General features: G+C 41.5%; 1 long non-coding RNA gene across 2 annotated transcripts in view; it reads left to right on the forward strand.

Moving 5' to 3' along the window:
- Window positions 1–656: 656 nt before the first annotated feature.
- The window catches only part of LOC123633307, a 53,469-nt gene continuing 28,847 nt past the window's right edge, over window positions 657–25,278 (forward strand). Inside the window, exons 1-2 of one of the 2 annotated variants that reach the window (XR_006733570.1) lie at window positions 657–729; window positions 1,058–1,195. This is a non-coding gene — a long non-coding RNA (uncharacterized LOC123633307). Of the gene's footprint in view, window positions 730–902; window positions 927–1,057; window positions 1,196–25,278 lie in introns of those variants that run through there. The other variant, XR_006733571.1, reaches the window with a different exon arrangement.

The following is a 25,278-nucleotide window of genomic DNA, read 5'->3' on the forward strand; positions in this document are numbered from 1 at the left end:
GAGAAACAGACACCTGAACATTACTGTAGCTGTGCAGCCAGATACTATGGTTCTTTCACCCATTTGTGCGCTATGTTAAACAGGTCAACTCACCCCTGCTGCTCCCTGTGTGAGTTTTGAGCTGATTTAATCAACCATGCGATTAGATCATCTTAACTGGATTTGGGACCCCTTCTGGGAGAGTTTGCCTGGTTGTGGACTTAGAGGATGCCATTGCAATGAAATAGTTTCCCATGTGGCAACAATAAAAAGTGTTACAGCATCAAAAATATAGCACAGAAGGGAGAAGGGGGTGTTGGGGATGGGTTTCCATGTTTAAAAGAACAGTCAGGGAAGGCCTGATTGAGAAGGTAACATTTGAGCAAAGACTTGAAGGACCTGCAGCCGTTGTGAGGAAGCTTATTCCAGACACAGGGAACCTCAAGTGCAAAGAGCCTCAGCCATTAGCTCTAGGAACAGGAAGGAGGTCAGGTGGCCGAGTGGAGTAAGCAGGGAAGCAGGAGCTAAAGTTAGAGGTAACACAGGCCCCGTAGGTCATTGTAACAACTTTGGCTTTTACTCTAAAACAGTTTCCCATTGGATGGTTTTGGACAGGAAAGTGATCGAATGTGTATTTTCCCACGGTCAGTCTGGCTGCTGTATACCAGCAGGGAATAGGGACAGAGTGTGGAGGTCAGTTATGAGACTACTACAATGATCCAGGCAAAGATGACAGTGGCTCAGATCAAGGTGAGAGCAGCAGAGGTGGTAAGAAGTGGTGAGACTCTGGATATGCTTTGAAAGTACAGCCAATAGGATTTGCTACTGGATTGGATGTGGGGGGTGAGAAAACGGGAGGAGTCAGGGATGAACCGAGGGATTTAGGCTTTAGCAACTGGAAAAATAGAGATGCTATGAATGCAGGGGGAGAAGATTTGGGAGGAGAAGTTAGTACCATTTTACTGATGAAGGAACTTAAATAACTTATCCAAACTCACATAGGAATGAGTTGTTCAAGCCAAGAATCAATTCAAGCTAGGTCATTTGCAAGCTCACACATGCCTTTTCTATCTCTCAGGCCCCGGAGAAGAGTGTCCAGAGAGCAGTGGGAGCCAAGCAGAGGGAGTGGTTAATTCTCCCTGCCCTGGAGATCAAAGGCCTCACAGAGGAAAATGCAGAGCTTGACCTTGAGGGGCCACCGAGTCTGGCGAGAAAGGTGAGTACACCAGACAAAAAGGAACATGAACAGGACTGAGAAGTATATAGTGGAGGGAAAATTCTGAGGTTTGAAACTTTATAATTCTATAAAGCTGTCTTACTCACATGAAGATAGGCTCATATTGCAGCAATTTTTCAATACGTATTGAGTATTGTATTGGGTATCTAATCTAATTATTTCTAGAAATGGGAATAAAATGTTTTCATTGTGTATTATTATGTAAATAAGCATGTGCAAAGATAGGATCTGCATTGCCCCTCTGCTAAAGACAGGCACTGCTCAGATGCTGCTGACATCGCAGGCTAAGGTGCAGTGAGGCTGGTGTGAGGAGAGTAGGAAGAAGTGGGAAGCTGGAACGAGCCACAGCTGCTGCCGGGTTTAGATTCCCTGGTGCTACCAGGCACAGGAAGCAAACTGAGAGGATCAAATCCCCTTTCCCTCCTCCGGCCTTCCAGTCTCCCTTCAGGGTCCTTTGGGGCAGAATCTAACAGGGAGATGACACAAGGAAAACAGGATTTTCAGTCCTGCCCAGCATCAGAAATAGAGTATCATCGGCTTTGTTTGGAGCTGAGTGATAATAGTGTATTAATCACAACAAACAATAAAATAAAGATAATAACACCTGCCTCAAAGGTCAGGTTAGATCATAGGTGTAAAGATACTTAGAAAATGTGCTCTGCGTTTCAATAACATTATTGAGAAACACTATGGAAAGTGTTATTGAGCTGGTCATAGAGGATTCATTTTATGTATAGAATTTTAATATTTCACTTTTTAGCCATTAACATGTATATATGTAAACAAGTAAGGTAAAGTTAACTTTAACTCTGGAAAAGTGTCAAACTGCTTTGTTTTAGATACCAGTAGCCAAGGTGAGAGATGTCCACTATCCTTACTATAATGACTGTGTGTGTGACAACTCTCCCCCCCAATATGCAAGGTAATTTTCCTATTCTAGAAAAATCCCACTTCTTGGATCTGGGATTGTAGCTATCTTAGACTTGCTGCCGCTCAACAGGTGGCCTGGAAGAAGCTGGGTTATGGCGCAAGTGCACACGTACATGACATTGCTGGAACAGACCACTGGGAAAATTGCTTTGTTTCATGTTTGCTGTTTATAGTAGACATTGGTGTTTATACTGACATATTTTTTCAGAGTAATGTTTCCACATAGCCTTCAAACATATTCATATTTCCATTTACTATCAATTCAATTCACAGAAACAAGTTCTGTATTAACATGTGGGTTGACCCACAAGATCTTACCTCTGAATTATATTATTTATCTTTGAGAATCATTTCTTTTGTCTTCCAAAGGGACATTCATTTTGCATTTCATAAGATTACATGTATTGCAAATTATACGGATTTACTTATTCCACAAATAATAATCAAAGGTTTACCATGCACCTGATCCAATGCTATGTGATCAACCAAAAAGCAACTGTCCGTGCCTTCATGGAGGTTATGATATATCAAGTGAGGCAAGAGATACGTATGCAAACACAAAACACGAAGGTATTCTATGAGGAAGGATTCTGTGCCAACAGGAGTGAGGAGCACTGGAACCAAATTTAGCATCTAAGTTTAGAGAGGTCTCCTAAGGAAGTGATACTGGAATTAAGACCTAGGCCTTGGGGAGGCTGGAGAGTAGCAAGACCCGGCATGTGTTTGGATTTTATTCTAAAGTAAACAGGAAACTTTGGGAAGATTTAAACAATGGAGTGACATCTTTGACTTTTGTGTGAAGAACGGACATCAGGGCAGGAGTGGACAGGGGAGTTTAACTGAGGCCACTGCATGGTCTAGTCAGTATCCCCATGGGTCTGTTGCAGGGGTGGACATTCACACAGAGGGAGATTATCACAGCGTGTACTGGGGGAAGAGTAGCAAAGATAAATGGAATTAGGGTCAAGCTCTATTTTGAAGGTCTAATCTGCAAGGCTTGGTTATTGATTGCGTTCAGAGAAGAATAATTATAGGTTCCTGGCTTGAGCCACTAGCGGGGTGGAAGAAGAAGGTGTTTCTGGAAGAAAGGACTTGTGACAAGATGAAGAAATGAAGGAGGAGAGGCCAAAAAGGATGTCAGGAATAAAAGGCATTGTACAACCCATCAATATATGCACACACACTTAAAAGAACCACATCCCCACCTAAAAAGAACTCAAACACCAAAAATCAGTGATAAGCAACAGACTGACTTGAGGAAGACAATATGTATCTCTTTACTAAAAACTGTAATTTCTGCTAGGAACAACTGGAAGTGAGGCCATGAGTTTTTCTCTACACACTTACCTAGGTTAATTGACTTTCATTTAAAATAGTTAATGCCTCTTGGCTTTAGAAATGGGAAAAAAAATATCTGGAGACAATTATAAACTTTCAAGATATAGATAAGCAAATCCGTTGGTGCCAACTTGCTCACCACAAAGTCATAGTTCTAATATCTTGGAGAAAAAAGAGCCTTTGTTAGAGATGATCTGTGATTTTTCAGGAGTTATATTGGTTCAGAAAATGGCAGAGTCAGGGTTAGAATCCAGGGGAAAACAAGAGTTGAATTCTTACATAAAGTGTAACACAAAATCAGAATTATCCAGAGACAAATTATCTACTTTCAGGCTTCAATAATTCCACCTGTCTGTCTATACTTCCCAGAGTCACTGAAGTATTGTTCTGTGCTTTAATTTATCTGTTTGGATATGATCGTAGGTTTTGTGGTAGCATCTCTGGAATTTAGGTAGATCAATCAGATCATAATTGTAGGTACTCCTTCAACAGTCTTTACTGAAATGATGGAGAAAAACTTTCTACTATAACTGCCAAGAAAAAGAAAAAATAAAACCTAATTTTATTTCAAAGGTCTTTCTCCAGTATTAATAATGATAGATCAAATCATTAGCTCCTGCTGGGAAAAGGTTATAAATACAAAAATTGCCACTCACCGAACTTGACCTTAGAGTGAGTGGCTTCTAACACTTTATTTTCAATATGTCTCAGCTTAATATAAATTGTCAAATGAAAATCCTAGCTAATGATGCCTGCAGATGAAAATAGGGCAGTTGAGAGATTGGCCTGTGACACAGCAAAGCTCTGTTCATGGAGACACCACTTATGGTTCAAAGCAAAAGCTCAGGAGCTTACTTGTGTGGGTTTGAGTTCTAGCTCCCCTCCCACCACCACCCCCAAATTTCTAGCCATGTGATCTTGCATAAGTTAACATCAGCACTCTGCACCTAGGTCTCTTCCTCAATGAAGATAATAATCTACCCATTCCTAGGGTCTTGTATGGATTAAATGAGTTCATGTTTATAAAGAGCATATGACGTGCTACCTAAGCGTGAACACAAACAAATGCGAGGAGACTGTGCAAGAAGTGGTGCTTGTTTGGCTTTTAGCTCTTCATAAACGAACCACAGGAGGATGTGGTGACTTGATAAACGGGGCGCCCTACGAGCAAATGCTTGTACGTAATTCTTATAAAACCATTCCTAGGTTGTGTTAGAACCTAAACATAAACAATATGAAAAAGCCCATCTTGTAAACGAGTTGATAATATTTGAATCCTTTTGACTCTATTATTGCTAACTTAGCTGATGAATGCTATTCACATTCAAGATGCTTATCCCATTTAAGTATTATGGGAGGAGCTTGGAAAAACAACAAATGATGGCACATATTTTTAAAATTAATATTATATTTATCAAGACTCTATCATATGCAAAGCACTTTACAAGGCTTGTGGAAGGTGTGCAAAAATCCTAAAATATGATTGGTTAGGCTGAAGCAGCATATAGTCTTACGGGAAAGGTAAATATATATTCAGAAAATAAAGAAACCAAGCTGGGTAGTGGCAATGTGAAATGCATATAAAGTTAAAGCTTTCCAGTCCCAGGTACCAAATTGTAATCCTGGAGTTACAATCTAGCAGCCACTGTTAAGCCTCAAGAATATGCCAGAAATAGAGCATCCTCCTGGGGCCTATGGCAGGAAAGCAGGTCTTACACAGGAAGCTGCTTTTGAGTTCCATCCATGGTGGCGCGGTGTGGAGAGTCTACCTAGCTGACCTTGGAGAGTAGCATAAATATCAGAGGTATTTCTTTGGTACACTCTGATTTTTAGAAGCTTATGATTTCAGAAGAGAAATGAGCTGTATGCCAAAAAACTGATCATTTTGTTCTCCACTTAAAGCACTTTAATATCCTTCAGGACAAAATCACAGTCCTTAGTGCAGCATACAGGATGTTGATGACTTGGTCCCTGCCTGTCAGCATAAGTTAGAGATGCTTTTATCTGCAAGTAATAGAACCTTCAATCAACAGTGGCTTCAACCAGTGCTTCTCAAGCTCCCACGTACCTTCCAATCACCAGGGCTTCTTATTAAAATGCACATTCTGATTTAGGAAGTTTGGGGTGGGGCCCAAGACTCTGTTTCTAACAAGTTCCCAAATGATGCTGATTCTACTAGTCTAAGACCTACACAATGAATAGCAAGAGCTTAAAAGAGCTTAAGAAGGTGGAGTATTCTCCCCCTCATATAACAAGAAATCTGAAAGTTGTTCCAGACTTGATTCAGAAGATCAATGATGTCAGTGCCCTGGGACTGGCAGATCAGGGATTGGCAAACTACCCACCACAGGCCAAATCTAGCCCAAAGACTGTGTTTGTAAATAAATTTTACTGAAACACAGCCATGATCATCTGTTTAAGTATTGCCTATGGCTCCTTTCATGCTATAATGACACAGACCATGTAGTCCATAAAGCCTAAAATGTTTACCTTCACCTGGCCCTTTATGAAAAAGGTTGCAAGGTTGCTGACCCCTGGTTTAGACATCATTATTCACCCTGCAGCTGGGCATGTCTCCTCTCCCAAACTCAGTGAGGACTCTGTGGATGAGAAGAAAGGGAGGAAGTAACAACAGTGTTTACAGCATGACTCCTGTCCTCCATGTCCTGCCATCCTCTGGGGTGGACTCATCTCACAACCGTACCAACTATGAACAGTTCCTCAAAGGCATCATGCTTCTCTGTGGCTTCAGAAAACGCCATGTGGGTTGTGAGGACAATGAGAAGATCACTGAAGCAGAATGTTTGCCTAAAACAATGGAAAGTCTCACAGGCTGAGTAGGTAACAACAGAGGTGACATGGAGGTCAAGCTAGAGTTTGGACTTATAAGTAATGGGGGAACCTTAAAGATTTTTAAAGCATGAGATCAGTTTAGTGTTTATGCATAACTCTGATAATACTGTACAAAATGGCCTATTTATTGTCTGTTAGGACTGACATGAAATACCACAGACTGAGTGGCTTAAACAACAGAAATTTAATTTCTCACAGTTCTGAACGCTCAAAGTTTAGATCAATATGCTGGAAAATTGGCCAGGCGCGGTGGCTCACGCCTGTAATCCTAGCACTTGGGAGGCTGAGGCAGGTGGATCATTTGAGCTCAGGAGTTCCAGACCAGCCTGAGCAAGAGCGAGACCCTGTCTCTACTAAAATAGAAAGAAATGATTTGGACAGCTAAAAATATATATAGAAAAAAATTAGCCAGGCATGGTGGTGCATGCCTGTAGTCCCAGCTACTCGGGAGGCTGAGACAGAAGGATTGCTTAAGCCCAGGAGTTTGAGGTTGCTGTGAGCTAGGCTGACGCCACAGCACTCTAGTCAGGGCAATGGAGCGAGACTCTGTCTCAAAAAAAAAAAAAAAAAAAAGATGCTGGAAAATCCAGTTTCTGGTGAGGCCCTCTTGCTGGCTTGTATATGGCTGCCTTCTCTCTGTGTCCTCACCCGGCCTCTTCTCTGTGTGTGAGCAGAGAGAAAGCATAGTCTCTGGTGTCTCATCCTCTTCTTATAAGGGCACTGGTCCTACCAGATTAGGGCCCCATCCTTATGACCTCACTGAACCTCAATGACCCATAAAAAAACCCCATCTCCAAATACAGTCACATTGAAGGTTAGGACTTCAGCATGTGAATTGGCAGTGATGGTTGGGGGTGCACTATTCAGTTCATAACAGCTGCTGCTGGAGGGAGAAATTGAAGCAAGGAGACAAGTTGGACTACCAATGAAATATTAGAGGCTGAGCATACAAAAGCCTGACCTAGAGAGTTGGGCTACAGGAATGGAAAGGAAGGAATGGGTGGCAAGAAAGATTGTAAGGAAAAGAATCAGCAGGTCTCGGTAACGAAATGAATTCAAGCAAAGATTGACTGTCTCGGACAGCTGCACTTAAAGCCTTGTGATTAGAATATGGAGCCACAGTTAATAGAAAAATAAAGACATGAGAGCAAAAGCTTCTTTGGGCAAATCCAGGTGTCTTTGGAAGACTACTAATTCATCTTCCCTTAAGTAAATAATAATGAACATACATGTTATCAAGAAATTGTCAATACTGAGTTTTTTTGAAAAGTCATTGCACCCTCATCTTGAGACCCATTTAAGCATTTGTGAGAATGACTGTCAGGTTCTTCATTGTCTGACCCTAACCATGCATGATAGGACTTAAACCAAGTTCTCTTATTCTGATCAGTGTGGATGGTTCCATCACCACAGCATTTTACATATAGTATCCTCTAAAGAAATATTTAGGGTACATTCTTTCATGTATGCATTCAAGCAATGACTATATAGTACATATAAACTGATCACAAGATACAGTGGGGACTAGGATTTAAAGGTATTTGAAAAGGAGCTGACTCTAGGCTACATTGGAAAGGAGTTTAATAGCTCTGTTCCAAAAGTGCTTACTCATTTTTTCATCTAAGCTTTCACTTTCTTCAGTTTTCTTTGAATGTCAGGGAAGGAATGAGATAGCATTCTCAGAAGGGTCTAGGTTGGCCACACAAAAGTTCTGGAGGAGGCTGGGGGAGGAGACAAGCCACGTGATGCCAACTCTGGGAGTTGATTTGACAGCCCTGCCCAGGAGGAGCTGGCTCTCTAAGGCAGCAAGAAAGAGATGTGGCCTGAAGATTGGGGCACAAACACTGCATAAACCTGTGATACTCATGTCTTATATTGGGTTTACTTGTGAACACCATATATTCACACACCAGTATAAGAATTCATCCCACTGGCCCAAGCTAAAAAGCTTAGTTTAGTCCTTGGAGAAAGAACAAGTCATAACAAAAGACCTTTAGGGTCCTTTCAGCTGTTTCCTATGATTTATCATTCTTATAATACAGCCGCTTTAAAATACTCCTTTAGGACAGGTGTGGTGGCTCACGCCTGTAATCCTAGCACTCTGGGAGGCTGAGGAGGGTGGATCATTTGAGCTCAGGAGTTCGAAACCAGCCTGAGCAAGAGTGAGACCCCCGTCTCTACTAAAAAATAGAAAGAAATTATCTGGACAACTAAAAATATATATAAAAAATTAGCCGGGCATGGTGGCACATGCCTGTAGTCCCAGCTACTCGGGAGGCTGAGGCAGGAGGATTACTTGAGCCCAGGAATTTGAGGTTGCTGTGAGCTAGGCTGACGCCATGGCACTCTAGCCCGGGCAACAGAGTGAGACTGTCTCAAAAAAAAAAAAAAAGACCCTGTCTCTAAAATGCTCTTTTAACTTGATGCTACGAATTCCAGACGCATTGAATGATAACTTCTTTCTCTGGTAGGGTATCAGACCACTCGTGCCACTCTGCTTTCCCTTGGTTGGCTTTGGAATTTCCCTTCATCACGCTGTTTTCTAGTAAAATAATCCAATCCCAGTGCCTTTGACTATCGCTACTTTTGAATCAATAAATATTTACTGTCCCCATATGGCAGGCCTGACCTTGGGCCAGGTGCTATGATTTAAACAAAGATGAATGAGACTTGGATCTTGCCCTTAAGTATTCAAACCAGCCAAGGGCTGATGGTTAAGCTCTGGACTCCGACAGACCTGGAGTAGAATTCTGGCTTCTGTACCTACTGGCTTGGGCAAGTTATTTAAATTCTTTTAAATTCCCTTTTTCTTTCTCCACAAATGGACATGATAATATCTGCCTCACAGGCTTATTGTGAAGACCAGCTAAATAATTAACAAAATACAGTGCCTGACAGAGAGTGATTAGTACAATTTAGTTTTATCATTATTGCTATTGTCATTATCTCCATAGCAAAGAAGATATTGAGGCTTTTCCTTCTGAATTCTCCCCCCTACCCTCTTTTTTCATTCTACCTAGTAACAGTGTTCTGCAGTTTTCCTTTAAAAGCAAAGGGAAAGATACTCTGAGATCTGAGCATAACCTTGACTGCAGATGCTCAGGGACAATGGGAGATTATGTCATGCTTCTGTTTAATCTGCTTTCGTCCTGTTTTCATCTTCTCATTCCTGACATTTGAGAATCACTGGTTGTAGAAAAGGACAAAGAACATGATTACGCAGCTGGTGACCACTCTCAAGGCATTCGCTCAATAAATATTTATTCTGTGACTTCTGACTGCCAGCCCCTGAGTCAGTGCTGGGAGCAGAGTGGTGGACATGGCAGCCATAGCCCCTGACCTCATGGAACACATGGCCCAGGAGATGGCAAACACACACCCAAGGGAAAGTAGAGAGCTCTAGAAGCGAGTGGGGTGGGACTTTGCCTGGGCTGTCAGGCAGCACCATGACCTCCTGCCACAGTGGAAGTCTGCTGTGCATGGGAGCAACTCTCAGTTGCCCAAACTGGAAACCCAAGGTGAAATAAATAACTAAAAGCTTGCAGATCTAAGCAAGGGATTAAGTAGAATATTGTTTTCAATTGAAAAAGAATTACAGAAGAATAGGAGTTAAGAGATAGTTTTAACCTCTCCAAACTATCTTCTGGCCCAGAATGTTAGTGCATAAAAAGTAGTCTAACAGTGGAGGATAATGGCTGATATTTCCTGTGCCTTCTCCCAAGTCTAGGATGACAGTAGAGAATAAACTATGAATTTGGACTCAAAATAACGTGGTACAGTTGGACAGCATCACCTTCATCAACTGGATAAAATGGCTGGAGATGAAGTTGCGTTAGCAGGGCTCAGCCAGTCTCCATGAAAACGGTGGTTCTATTGGTCACAGGCTCTGCATTGATTTCATATAAAAATAGCATTCAGCTGCCTAGCCATCTGGCAGGGACTGCCATCCCTTGAGATTCAGGAAGTCCTGATTGTCAACGCACAGCTGAACATGGCTGGAGTGGGGGTGGGGGCTGAGGCCTGGTGTTAGACCCATCCTCCGCGTGGGATGAGTCAGTGCTGGGTCAGTGCCCAGCTGACCCTCAGATTCAGCCCCTGTACCTAATTCACTCTGTGATGGCAGAGGCTGCCCTTAACCACAATTTGAAAATGTCCGAAATGGTAAGTGAAGCAAACCTCCAGCGATTCAGGGTAGCCAAGGATCAGAGGTCCAAGCAGTAGTAAAAAGAACTAACATTTGTTGAATATTTACTCTGTCTTACAGAGTTTTAAATTCTACTTGAATTACCTGGCAACCACTATGCCAAGTGGTTAACATGAGCGGCAGTCCTATAGGGCAGGGAGTGGGGAGAGGTGCTAGAAAAATAAGGCAGGGCCTCTATGCTCAGAGGGCCTCAGGCTCCAGGTAAAGAACTATAAAAGAATTCAGAAATTGAGACCAAGGCAAAGGTCCAGCTCTGTGAACTGGTGCCCTTAACAGGCATTAGCAGTCTGTGGGGTCACCCCAACTTATGGGCTGTTAAGAGAGTCAAGGCAAAAGAGAGCTGAGAAGAGGGCATAGAAGTACTTGGAAAATGTTAAGAAAGGCCAGAGAGGAGTCTTAGGTTCCAGTTTCCAGGTCAGGTCAATCTGAGAAAGAGAGAGAGAGAGGACAGAGAGCAGTTCCTGCCCTTCCAGCTACTGAACACCCACCAGGTTAGGAAGGGGCTCTGGCTACTTCCTAGCTTCTTGACTCATGACTCTTGGTTTAGCACCTGCAACCAGCAGAGAGCGCAGGAAGGAGGTAAGACAGATGGGCAGATTATTAAGGGCAACAAGTCAAGTGCTGTCATTTACTGGAAAGGGAGCCCTGGTTCCCATACAGACTGAGGCACTTCTGAGGAAAAAACTAATGGGATTACTTCAGGCTTTTGGAGAAAATGTACTTTCATTTTTACCGATTAATATTTTTCCTCCCCCTCTCCGAACAGATGTCCCTCCCTTTGCCCTCTGGGAGGGGCAACCCGACAGCACAGCAACTTCGCTGGGCTCTTGGTCGTTAGTGGGAAAGGAAGTGAGGTCTTCCCGGGCCCTTAGGAAGTGCAGCTGTACACTCAGAGAGCGTGGCAGGCTGGTTCGCCATCTGACAGCTCTGGAGAGTGAAACCGCACCACAAAGAGCTAACAGGGACTCTCTGGGCTGTCCCACTTTCGCCCCTTTGTCCAAGGAGCTTGGCAGCCACCACAGTGTGGGCCAGAGAGGAGGTGCTATCACAAAACAGCATGGGCTTGGGTTCTAACACCAGCGCTGCAGCTCCTGATTTATGAGGTTGGGGGCAAAGGCCCTGCTCTCTCTGCCTCAATGTCTGTGTAACCTCACATGAGGGGGTTGTGTTTTATGATGGTGAGGAATGCTGAGATCAGATAAGATGATGAGAAATGCTGCTGCTCCCCCGTGTTCCTCGATACCTCAACCAGAAGCCAGGGAGTCATGGGAGATGCCTTGCTCCCTGGTTTCTTACCTTTTACTGTTTCCACCTCCTAAATCTCTCTTGAACCCATCCCTTCCTCTTCTTCTTAATTGTCCCTGTCTGTGACAGGCTGTCATGCTGTCTCACCTGGATAAACTTGTTCCCAGTGTCCAATTTTACCTTCCTTTTCAGTATCTGCCTGATCCATTCCCACCCTCCCCCCGCCCACCACTGAAGAGTGAGAAGGTCTGTCTTTTCTCTGCATCATCAGTGTCAAGCACAGTAATATGGAATAGATTCCCCCCAAAATGTTTGGTGAGTGAATAACTCAGTAGGGGAATGCATTAATCCAACGGTATGTGCAAGTACCTTTCATACAAGATAGTGTAGGAATGTGAGCTGCCATTCTCTTCAGCTCAATAAGCAGGAGTATTTACTATGGGTTTGGCACTGTGCTAGGGACTGAGCATGTGAAGATGAATTAGATACATAACAATCCCTGGCATTCAACTACCACCCAGGGAGGCTGAGCAAGGCAGGCTATATTAGTCAAGGTTCTCCAGGGAAACAGAATCAATAGGGTGGATGGATGAATAGATAGATAAATTGGGATGTATTTTAAGGAATTGGCTCATGCAATTTTGGGGGCAGGCAAGTCAAAATCAGCACAGCAGGCTAGAAACACAGAGAAGAACTGATGTTGCAGCTCTAGTGTGATCTGAAGGCAGTCTGGAGACAGAATTCCCTCTTCGGCAGGGTACCTCAATTTTTTTCTCTTAAAGGCCATCAGCTGATGAGATGAGGCTCATCTGCATTATGGAGAGTAATCTGCTTTACTCAAAGTCTACTGATTTGTTAGTCATATCTAAAAAGTATCTTCACAGCAACATCTAGACTAGTGTTAGCCTAATATCTGGGTACCAAGTTGACACATAAAAACTATCACAGAGGCATATAGGCAGATGAAGACAACACAATGAAAACTGTTGTACATCTTCAAAGTAAACTACATCTTTCTTTCATGAGAAATTTCTGTATATGCCATGCACTCTACTGGGTGTGTCCATAGGCATGTCATTAAATCCTTACAACAATCTGTGATGTACTGATTGTTCTTACCTTTCAAAAGTGAAAGATGTCCAAGTACCTTGCATGAGGTTGTACAGTTAATATGAAGTGGAGCTGAGATTTGAGTCCAGGCCTCTACACTACTCCAAATTCAATGACCTTTCTACTACATCATGCTATCTTTTAACAAACATGTCTAGCTTGAAGCTTTGTTTTTCCGAAAAGAAGCACTTATTTAGCTAGGAATACTATAGTATCGTTAGGTATTTGTAACAGTGCCCCCCCATTCCCGCTTCCCCGACCACACACATACACACAAGGATGTGACTCAGTACTCCCTGCCCACTTCACATTGGCTCTGCAGCTGGAAGGGAGCCATGATTGGTCACAGCCATATTGGATCATGCTGAGTCAGTAACCTGAAGGGGAAGTTTCTCAGATATCATTATTATGACTTTTTGTCACACGCACAAAAATTGTCTCCCTAACTTTAAACCAGCCACAGAGCACATAGCCATTAGTCTTTCTCAATGGACAAGACAGAACTGTTGACACTAAAGTGATCTGTTAACTGCTCATTTATAAAGAATATTTTACTTTCGACTTACCAAAATAAAGTAGGAAATGGACTGCAAATGAAAAATGCACTGTCTCTGGAGCGCCAACTTTCAACAGGGGGAAAAAAACACATGATATGTACATATGAATTCAGTAAATATTTATTGATGGCCTACTATGGGCCAAACACTGTTGGCATTTCAAGGAATACAGAATGAGTAGGATGTAATATTATTCCTCAGAGAAGCAAAGAATGGAGAAGAAGGGCAGAAATAATGTTCACTGAGTGGCTATTATATGGCAGTCATTTTATATTATTTAATCTTCATAGCAATCCCTTGTGGTAAAATAGTATCATCCCCTTTACACAGAGGAGGAAACTCAGTCTTAGCAAAATGGAGTGACTTGCCCAAGATCACGCAGCTAGTAAATATTGGGAACTTAATCCAGATCTCTCTCTAATCCATGTTCATAAACCTTACGCTGGATTACACTGGAAAGAAGATAAAACAAATCCATAAACCACTGCAGCTGGCATGGGCATATAACACTGAGAAGGGATCAAGTAAAGTTGGAGAAATCTGGTGGTGCTATTTGAGATGGACCTCAGAAAGAACAGGTAGTATTTTCCAGGTAGAGATGAGAAAGAGCATTTCAAAGGACAGAAAAGAGCCTGAGCAAGACTTGGAGGGGAAAGTCAAAGGGGTCTGGAAGATGAGAGCTGGACAAGCTCTCATGTAGCTTTAAAAGCAGGATGCTCGTCCTAGAAGGGGTAACTAACATGGATTAGAGCACAGCAGATTGGGAGATAGGGAGACCAGGTGGGAGATCCTTGCAGTACCCTGGAGAATGCCAGCAGGAACAGTAGGGGAAGAAGGATTTGAGAGATGTCACGGAAGGGGATTGTATGTAGGATGGTGCTGACTTGAAAGATGGACTGGCGAGTTCAGACTGATGTAGCAGCAGTGAGACCAAATGCAGGTGATGACTAGGTGGCCTGGTAAGAGCCACACAACAGAAGTCTCGATAAAGAAGGCAGAGCAGGAGGCATGGAGGCAGGCAGAAAAGGAGGGGAATTCATAATATGCCCTCCTGAAAGTGGAGCAGATCTAAGTTGTGACAAAGCACAAGGTGTGGCCCCCTGGGGGTGGCTGAGACAGAATGAAAGCAGAGCACATCCAAGCGGAAGAGGCCAGAGGATTGTGGATCCAGACATCATCAGGGAAGCTGGCAGTGAATTATATGGAGAGGAAGTCAGTGCGCCAGAGGCTGAAATCATTGAAGAAAGGTGAGAAAAAGTCCCAGAATCAGAGGTAACTGGGAACTGGAAGCATAGCAGAGGGCAGAAAAGTCAAAAGTTTACATTAAATCAGAAAAAAAAAAAAGTCTAAAAAATGGATAATGTGTTATCCTGCAATCATAGGAGGTATTTCCACCACAAAAAAAAAAAAAAAAAATTAAAGGTATTTCACCTCTAGCTTAAAAATTAGGGAGAAAATGACCTACCAGACATTCATATAAAATTTTCCATATTTGCTGGTAAGGAATGTTAAGAGAGGCAATGAAAGGCCTCACCTTTCCTCACCTGTCTTGGTCTACTTAAAAGTAAAGATAAAGGCAGAAGCTGAGCAAATTCCCATTTTTGCTAAGTCAATCACTTGCTATCACAGGAACAGGCTTGCATGTCTAAGGACAGTCTGCCCATCTGTATCACTCGTGATGTCAAGTTGAATGGGCCAAGTGTTAGTTCAAGGCATGCAGCCTGGGTGAATAACTTGTAATCAGCATGAGGTATAAGAGGAAAGTCTGTCCAGCATGGCGCAGAGCCGCATTCCAGCCCCATGACAGGGCATCAGGTTCGGCAACAGGGTCAGCAATTGTGCTCCAGTTGTTGCTTCTATTAACTACAGGGTTTTGCAAGTCTGGAACTTCCACCCACCCAGAGCAGATTGTCAGCTTATCTGGCATTTGTTAGTGCAGAGCTCACTGCATTGTCATGCATCATCTGCCCTAGACTTGTTCAAGTATCACATAATCCAGAGGAAAACGAAGAACTCTGTGCACGGATCTCAGTGTAATTTCAATTTTTCTATTGTGAGTGCTCTGCCTGCTAGGGAGTTCCAGAAAGTGTTGCTCAGTAATTACATGGTAGATCACAACAAAGAAATGAGTGGTGTAGCTGTCAGTCATAGGGAAGACTCAGGAAAAGAGCCCTGATTGCTGGCAACTGCCTAGATGCATTTGCGTTGTGCTGACATTAGAATCTCATTTGGAAGTAACCTGGGAGGTCAGTGAGTCCAATTGCTCATTCAAAGCAGCACCATTGGCATATGGTCTTTCAGGCTCAGAGAGCTGACTACCTCATTGGGACATGGCTGTGTCCAAAATGACCTTGTCTCTCCATCGGGTTTAATTCTCATAACTATATTAGAAACTAATATTTATTGAGTGTCTACTATGTGCCAGGCACTGTGCTGGTTCTTTAAATGTATTATCTCAAATTGTCCTCACAATAAACCAGGAGTGTAGGTACTCCTATGCCCATTTTCCAGATGGGAAGCATTCGCAAGTCCTGTGGAGTCAGAATTTGAACACACATATGCAGGTTTGGAGGACAATAGAACCCATGCTCTTTTCATGAATGTTCCACACTGGTTCCCAGGGCCTCTGTGTTGTAAACTCAGAGTTGTGCAACTCAAAGGTTCTGTCAGCTCCTGTCTGGAGTGACACAAATCTACAGCCTCTTTCTCAATGATACTGGTAATAACAATAATAACAGGTTTTAAAATAATTTGCATGTGTATTATCTTATATTATCATCACAACTGTCTTATAAAATGGATAGAACAGGGAGTTTACAGTTCAGTTTACAAATAAGGAATCAAGACTCAGATAATTAATTTAAATTCCGAGTCACAGCTAGTCAAATGAGGAATCCAGGATTCAAACCCAGGTCTCAGAGTGTGGCGCCTGGACCATCAGCATCAGGAAATTTGTTTGAAATGAAAATTCTCAGGGCCCACCACAGACCTAATAAATCAGAAACTCTGTAGTGAGTGCAGCCATCTGTGTTTGGACAAGCCGTCCAGGTGACTGTGGTGCACTCACGTTAGGGCAAGGCCACTGTTTCTTCCACTGCCCAGCCTGGTGTCCACTGTCACCTCTATCTAGTCCTGACTCTCTGCAATGAATAAACAGAGAACAAGGTAAACCAGTCTAACCGAATCTTTGTACCTGAAGTTTTCACTCAGTAATTTCTTAAGAATACGCTTGAGATTCTTGGGGCTGGAAAAAAAAAAGCAACTCTCAGCCCCAAGAGAGGAGGTCAGTCAAGCCTGTTGAACTTACTTTCTCTCAGGGAACTCAAGGGTAACAATCCTTCGAAAGGGAGATGGCACTGGTTTTTCAACTTAAGAAAAATTTTATTTTGCCTCCACAATATCACATCTGTTAACTATAGCACTATCATAATCACCAATGGCCCTTTCAGGGGTTTTGTTTTTGATAGGATTTTGCCTATGAAACAGTCCCTTGGAAAATATTTTATTTAAAATGAAAATACTATATTGCATTAATTCTAAAAACAGATACTTTTTGAATTGAAATTAGGGAGTATGTCACAATCAATGGCATCTGACATTGGACTGTTTATTACAAATTGGCAATATTTACTCTGGGAGGCTGAGGCGGGTGGATCATTTGAGCTCAGGAGTTTAAGACCAGCCTGAGCAAGAGCGAGACCCCATCTCTACTAAAAATAGAAAGAAATTATATGGACAACTAAAAATATATACAGAAAACATCAGCCGGGCATGGGGGCACGTGCCTGTAGTCCCAGCTACTTGGGAGACTGAGGCAGGAGGATTGCTTGGGCCGAGGAGTTTGAGGTTGCTGTGAGCTAGGCTAACGCCATGGCACTCTAGCCTGGGCAACAGAGTGAGACTCTGTCTCAAAAAAAAAAAAAAAAAAAACAAATTGGCAATATTCATCTAGATATTAAATCTCAGATAGTCATTTAATGGGTAGTGGAGACTGGGGGTTCCAGAAAAACGGTTAGAAAAGTAGAAAGTTTGGAAAGAAAGTTGAGAACCAGTAAGTCTGACCAAGCCATGAAAATCAGTAGAAACACCACTTATTCAAAATCAGCATCCACTGGAGAGAAAGCACTGCAGCATGCATAAGAGCATGGTCTTGGAAGTCAAATGGACCTAGCGTCCAGCACAGCTCTGCCGCTTTCTACCTGTAGGACTAGAAAAAGTCGTCTAGCTACTCTCAGCCTGACTTTACACGTCTGAAAATTGGGGATCACAGTCGAACCCACTCAAAGAGTTGTCGTGAGAATTAAAGGAGCTCAGACATGAGAAGCACTAAGACATAGTGACTAACACATAGTAAGGACTCAAAAACTGTTAGCAATTATTTTTGAGTATTAAATGACTAACAGGTGCCAGGTACACAGTAGAGCAGATGTCAGAGACGTACAATGAATATCCTGTGAACCTTGCCCTCTGATCCTTCAAGTCTGACCCTTTCACTCTTATTCTACAAAATCTGTTTCTCTTTTGGTTTATTTTTAATGCAGCTCTTGGAACATAACCAGAATTTACCATCTAACATGGCAGGGCTGGGCTCACCACCAATAGGACTTTCTTCATAAGTACCACATTTTGACAAATTTAAGATACCATTCATTGTAAGACACATTATGTTAAGCATCATTATTCAGGAAGGAAAAAAGGTGCCCATTATAATTGTAAGATGCCATTGATTGTGACATACTCCCTAATTTCAATTCAAAAACTGGGGGGGAAAAGGTTTGTTTTTAGAATTAATGCAATATGGTATTTTCACTTCCCGTCACTGCCTAGAACTCACGAAGAAACATTCTGCCTAGATTATGTGTATATATGTGTTAAGAAGATGGAAGGGGAAGTGGCTTATGAAAAAGACATTTCACAATAGATGGGAACTGGCTTTGAGGGAAACATACTGATTCAGAAAATACATAAAATGTCAGTGAGAGAGATTTTGCACTAAGAGGACAGTACATTTCTGGAGCTGCCTATATGCCATATCAAAGTGATGCAGTCAGGTCAGATAAACATACACTTATTTGGCTCCCACTCTTTCCCATTCACCATTAGGTGTAGGGCTACTGGTAAAATAGCATCTATTCTGTCTAGGGGTTCACATACTAGTAGGAGAGATAGATGGATAGATAAACAGAACACAGATGGATGGTTTAAAAATATGCACAAAGTCTAGAAATAGCATAGGGAAAATGACATGTTGCAGAGAGAAGGAGTAGGAGGTGTACATCAAAGAAGGCTCCTTGAGAAGGCAATGCCTGAGAAAAGTTTGGAAGATAACTAAGCTGAATGAGCAATTTGGTGAGAGCAACAGCACTAACAAAACGGTGTGGGTGTCATTGTGTTTATTTCAACCAATTTTGTTCTTTCACAACTGTAGATTGGATGCCCTACCCCAGCTAGTCAGGAGAAAGCATGTGAAAGAGAAGCACAAATATCTTTCTGGCCAAACCAGTGAATTTACAAGCTCCTGTCAAGTAACTCACTATTATTATACACAAACAAACAAAAAAAGAAAAAGAAAAGAAAAAGAACCTGGCACAAATTTTGTACTTTTTGTTTTCATGGAGCTGACAAACTCTTGCCTTTTTCAAAAAACAGCATTAGGATTGTATCTCAAAGAAAAGCTGAGATATCCTACTTCTTTCCAATTCTCCACATTGTACTCTGCAAGAAGAATGAAGGGGAAAAATACATTATAATCAAAAATAGCATTTATCATGAAATTGATAGACAATATAAATAAATCATGGGGATGGAGGTGCATGTGTGATTTTTCTCAAAGGAGGAGTTTTGCTAGGGATGGTCTAACGTTAGCTGATAAAATGTGTATAAAATCAATTCAGTTTTTTTCTGGGCACTCATCCAATTCTGTCTCCTTTGCACCTTCAGTCAATGCTGATGGTGCGGTAAAGCTTTTATTATTAAGAGAGAACTCTGGCCAACCTTGACACTTCCAAACTTAGCACTTCATTTCTTTGACCCTAGCCATTTGTCACTGCCAACACAGGGCACCTCTCACGTGGCAGAAGTCACTTGAACCACAAATTTAGTGTTGGCCCCTTCCTTGTTTCATTTCATAGCTATCATAAATTGAACTGTCTTCTTCCTACCTCTGCCACCTACTATACACTCTCATTTACACCCCGAACAACACACCAGATAAAACTAGTTTGATCACAGATTATAAACCAAGACAACCACATACCAGGTGATTTAACTTTGGACTTTCTGAGATTTCAGGGAGAATTTGTCCACAAAGAGTGTATGCATAGCCCAGGTTCCCTGTGAAATAAAATCCTGGATCAGTTGCCACAACACTGATTATGGTTAGGGAGAGATAGATAAGATAAGGTTATGGCTCCATTCAAGGAGAACTTATCCTATGTAAATATCTTTGTATGGCCATCATGAGATCATGAATAGAAAGCAGTTAACACAATGCCTAATATGTAAAACCATCAAAAGGTTAATTTCCCTTGTGTAGGGATGTTTCACAGGCATCCCACCCTAATCTGAGATGATAGATATTCTGGAAGGGTCCAAAGCTGTAAAAGAATAAAGAACAGAGAGAAAAGAGGAAGTTGTTCAGTTTGTATTGGTTTGTTTTTATCAGAACCTGTTTTAGCATTACAACAGGGAAAAGCCAAGCCTGACCATCTTCCTCATTATTAAATAAGCTTAGAAAGTTTGCAAAATCTCATTTTTTAATAGACTTTGGCAGCATATGCTGTATATCAATGGAATTTAATGCTCCAATTAAACTATAAAGAATTTTTGGGGGCTGGGCACAGTGGCTCATGCTAACACTTGGAAGGAGTTTACTTTGGAAGGAGTTCAAAACCAGCCTGGGCAACACAGTGAGACCCCATTTCTACCAAAAACAAATTATAAATTTAGCCAGGTGTGGTACAAATACACACCTGTAGTCCCAGCTACTCGGGAGGCTGAGGCAGAAGGATTGCTTGAGCCCAGGAGTTTGAGGTTGCTGTGAGCTATAATGATGCCACTACACTCTAGCCTGGGCAATAGAGCAAGACCCTATCTCAAAAAAAAAATAAATGAAAAGATTTGTTTTGTACATAATTTATATATTTTTGTAAAGCAAAAGGAATTGCATTTTTATCAGGAGCTTTTCTTATGTCAGTGCCAAACTCCCTCTTCTTTTTGAGTCTGAAGTAAGGTCACCGTGTTTCATGATTACGAACATTGGAGAAATAATGGGAGACAGAAAGGATAGGGGCTAGGCCAGGCTAGGCCTGTAATCCTAGCACTCTGGGAGGCCGAGGTGGGTGGATCATTTGAGCTCAGGAGTTCCACACCAGCCTGAGCAAAAGCGAGACCCCCGTCTCTACTAAAAAAATAGAAAATATATAGACAACTAAAAATATATGGACAACTAAAAATATATATAGAAAAAATTAGCCAGGCATGGTGGTGCATGCCTGTAGCCCCAGCTACTCGGGAGGCTGAGGCAGTAGGATCGCTTAAGCCCAGGAGTTTGAGGTTGCTGTGAGCTAGGCTGGCGCCATGGCACTCTAGCCTGGGCAACAGAGTGAGACTCTGTCTCAAAAAAAAAAAAAAAAAAAAGAAAGGATAGGAAACTGGTATGTTTCAATTTCAATTTGTTTATGATACATTGGTAACTCATCTCTGCCTTCTCCACACTTCCTGCCAGCTCTAGGGAGGTGGTAGTGGTAAAGGAACAATTACAGTGGAAGAAATCAAATATGAATGGCTGCTTTTCCCCTTCTGATGCCCTGTGGCATGCTTATCACTTTTCCCACTGGGGTTTTAAATAAAGACTTCTATGGCGCTCAGAGCTGGAGAGAGCAGTAACCCTCTCCTGTTAGCCCTAGTAAAATGTTCAGCAAATTATGATGAGAACATCATTCTGGTGCAGTATTTCTAATTAATATTAATATTTTAATATAAATCATTGAACATATGACAAATAACATTTAAATATTTACATTATATTCATGGAAAAGGGTACATTTGGACCTTTTTTAAAGTGAAGACCACTCTGAATAATTGTTTTTGAAACTACTTTATAGTACAAAATCATTACATTTTAGAGTTTAGAAGGATCTTAGGCACCACTTAGCCTATTCTATTTGTTTTTTATAGCAAAAATTAAGCCCAGAGCACTTAAATGCCTCATTCAAAAACCACCAACAAGATAGTGGTAGAAGCATATTGAAGGCCAGGCGCGGTGGCTCATGCCTATAATCCTAGCCCTCTGGGAGGCCGAGGCGGGTGGATCGCTCAAGGTCAGGAGTTCGAGACCAGCCTGAGCAAGAGTGAGACCCCATCTCTACTAAAAATAGAAAGAAATTATCTTGCCAACTAAAAATATATATACAAAAAATTAGCTGGGCATGGTGGCGCATGCCTGTAGTCCCAGTTACTCAGGAGGCTGAGACAGAAGGATTGCTTAAGCCCAGGAGTTTGAGGTTGCTGTGAGCTAGGCTAATGCCATGGCACTCACTCTAGCCAGGGCAACAAGCGACACTCTGTCTCAAAAAAAAAAAAAAAAAAAAGAAGCACATTGAAGAAAGAATCATGATACTCCTGAGTCAACCTCATGGATACACTATATTAAGTCATAAAATTTTACAATATCAAGCGACACTCTGTCTCAAAAAAAAAAAAAAAAAAAGAAGCACATTGAAGAAAGAATCATGATACTCCTGAGTCAACCTCATGGATACACTATATTAAGTCATAAAATTTTACAATATACTCAGGATAATAGAGTCTAAGAATCTTTTCCAACATAAATACAATTTTCCAACATTTTCACTTACATTCTAAAGCAGCAGCCTCCCAACTAACAATTATTTCTTCATTTTGTACTTTTGGAACTGTCTAGTCTACCTTATTACTAATGCTGGTGTTACCCTTTATTATCTAAACAAGTATCAGCATTTGACTCATTACAATGTCTCTTCCCTGGATCTGTTTTCATGCTCCCTCAGCCATGCCTCAGTTACCACAATTGCTTCCTAATGTACTCCCATGGCTAGCAAAAGAGAAGTTTGAGCTCTAAGAATACTTTCCAGTCCAACGAGAGCAAAGATTTCTGTGAATTCCCTTTGACTGTTATACATTTATACACCATTATACACTCATTCATTCAGTTAAGAATTATCTCTGATGTCCCAGGCACTGGATTAAATGGTGTGGAGATCTGAGCTGAATGAGACATTGTTCCTGGACTCCTGGAGCTCAGAGTTTGGTGAGGGCAAGACAGGCAAACCATGCACTGTGGATACAGGTAGAAGAAGTGATAAATAATAGAGGTGCCTTGGGGAATAGAGAGGAAGGAGCTGTATCTGGGGGTGATGAGAAAAGGCCTTATCTAAATATGCAAAATCCAAGAAGTCAAGACACTTAGGTGCTAAAACTTTTCCAGAAACAATCTCATTTCCCCCCAACCACCATCACCATGGGGAAGACACAGCCCAGCTGAGAACTAGTGTCTGGGCATTTTGATTACAGGAATGTCAAGAATCATTGCCTGATCCCCAAACAGAACAGAGGGATGGGTCTTAGGCTCCCTGGAGTGAGGATACATAGTCAGAATTAGAGAATGGGCCAGAGAGAATCTTTTTGAAGACCAAGCCAGCCATCTGTAAGCCCCCTGACAGACAAACAAGACAGCTCTGAAAACACATTCTCAGCTGCCCAATTTGGCAGGTGGATGTGCCTGGGCGGACTCTGGGAGATCTAATCAGTCACAGGTGCATTTTGGGTGTCTTAAGTGCATTTTAGTCACAGGAGTAAACTGTCACTTTGCACACTTAAGGCTGAAGCATAGCAACTAGCACTCTGTATTGACACGAGCTGCTGCAACCCTTGGGCCAGTGTGTGTTCACATCCGTGCCTGTGCTCGGAAGGTGCTAGAATCGAATCACTGTCTTGCCTACATCTCAGACCTCTTAGGTGTTTCTCAGGGCCAGGCCTAGGTTGAGACAAGAGAAGCATCTAGAATACAAAATATAAGAAGGCTTTCTCTCTCCGGTTCCCACCCTACCCATGCACCACCTGGAGGGAGACTCAGAAGGGGCTTCAACAGTTCCACGGCAGGTAACGCTTACTATGAAAGAGAAATGCGGGCCAGTGATGAGTCTGGTTGATTTCCCAAGGATCCATGATTAAAGTTTTCTATTGAATTTTTACAACAGAGAGATGTTGGTCAAAGGATACAGAATTTCAGTTATATAGGAGGAATAACTTCAAAAGAGCTATTGTACAACATAGTGAGATAGTTAATATAGATAACAACAACGGTATTGTGTTCTTGAAAACTACTAACAGAGTAGACTCTAAGTGTTCTCACCACCAAAAACATGAGAAGCATGTGAGGTAATGCAAATGGTTAATTAGCTTGATTTAGCCATTCCACAGTATATACATATTTTGAAACATGTTGTATGTGATAACCATATACAATTTTTGTCAATTAAAAAAAACTTTTTAAATTCCTATTTAAAGTCCCAGGTAATAGGTCCATGGAAATAACCACAAAATATTCAACAAATTAAATATATTGTTTAACAACTACATAATCCAGAGAGAAAGCATAAACATTATTAGTTTGATAATACATCTGGTTTTTTTTTATTATCCAATTTGCCTCAACTTCATTATTTTCCTTTTTAAATGATAATTTAGTATTATCATAAACTTGTATTTGTGTTTTCCTGGTTGTTAAATTCTCTTTTTCTTGTTATCTCCACTCACATTAAAAAAAAAATACTGTTTGGGAAAGAGGAAGAAATTAAGGGGAAAAATGATTTAGAAGATAGGAGAGAGACATTTCCTTAACAAAGAGCCATTATTGCAAAAAGATTGTGTAGATTTTCTGCAAGGGGTAAGAAAAGAACTAAACATACTCAATTTAGCAAAGTTACAGATTCTTGGATCCAAGAAGAAGGGTTGTACCTCAAAAAGAACATACTCTTCCATTAACACATAGAGGGTCATAGAATCTCATAAAACATTTTAAAACAGCCGAGGGCCAACCCTGGGGCAAGAAGTCCCTTTGTGCTCGGTTTCCAGGCAGAAGTCATTTTGCCAGTGAGCTGTATTTTAGACAACTGACGCAGGGAGTTAAGTAAAAGCCTCCAACAGCACAGAAATATGGGTCTTTCCCTCAGTGAATCATCATTATCAGCAATCAGACAAACTGTCGCATAGAGTCTGAGCATAAATTACTTCATCCCCACAAATTTTGCTTTAAAGACCATTGGAGTCTGAATGCAATTTAAGAACACCTACCTCATTTGTTACTATTAACTCTGGGACATTTTATATGGCTAGTAACACGAAAGCAGAAGAGATGATAAAATATTGCAATTATCCAACTATAACTTTGAGAAATCTTTTCATGTTTACAGGAATTTTTAGATTTCTGAAACTGTTTCATCCTATTCTGTATAATTTATTAATAACATCCATCAATATCTATGGCTATAAGAAGAAAATTGAGGCACTTACCAAAATAAGTAGTAATAAAAAAAAAACAGCCAGCAATTGCCATATCTTATTTCATTGAATCCTCACAAAAATTTTGCGGTATAGCATTAAGATTCTAATTCCATTTTATAGAGGAGAAACTGGAAGGGCAATCTGTTAATAGCAAAGCTGGGATTTGAACCAGGGATGTTCTGAGTTCAAGGCCACATTCTTCCTAATATACTAGGCTGTTTAATCCAGATAATGACCAAGGTTACTATGACCATTTCGATCAAGGGTGGGAAATAAATAAA

The sequence above is a fragment of the Lemur catta genome, chromosome 2 (genome assembly GCF_020740605.2).
Source record: "Lemur catta isolate mLemCat1 chromosome 2, mLemCat1.pri, whole genome shotgun sequence".
Taxonomy (NCBI): domain Eukaryota; kingdom Metazoa; phylum Chordata; class Mammalia; order Primates; family Lemuridae; genus Lemur; species Lemur catta.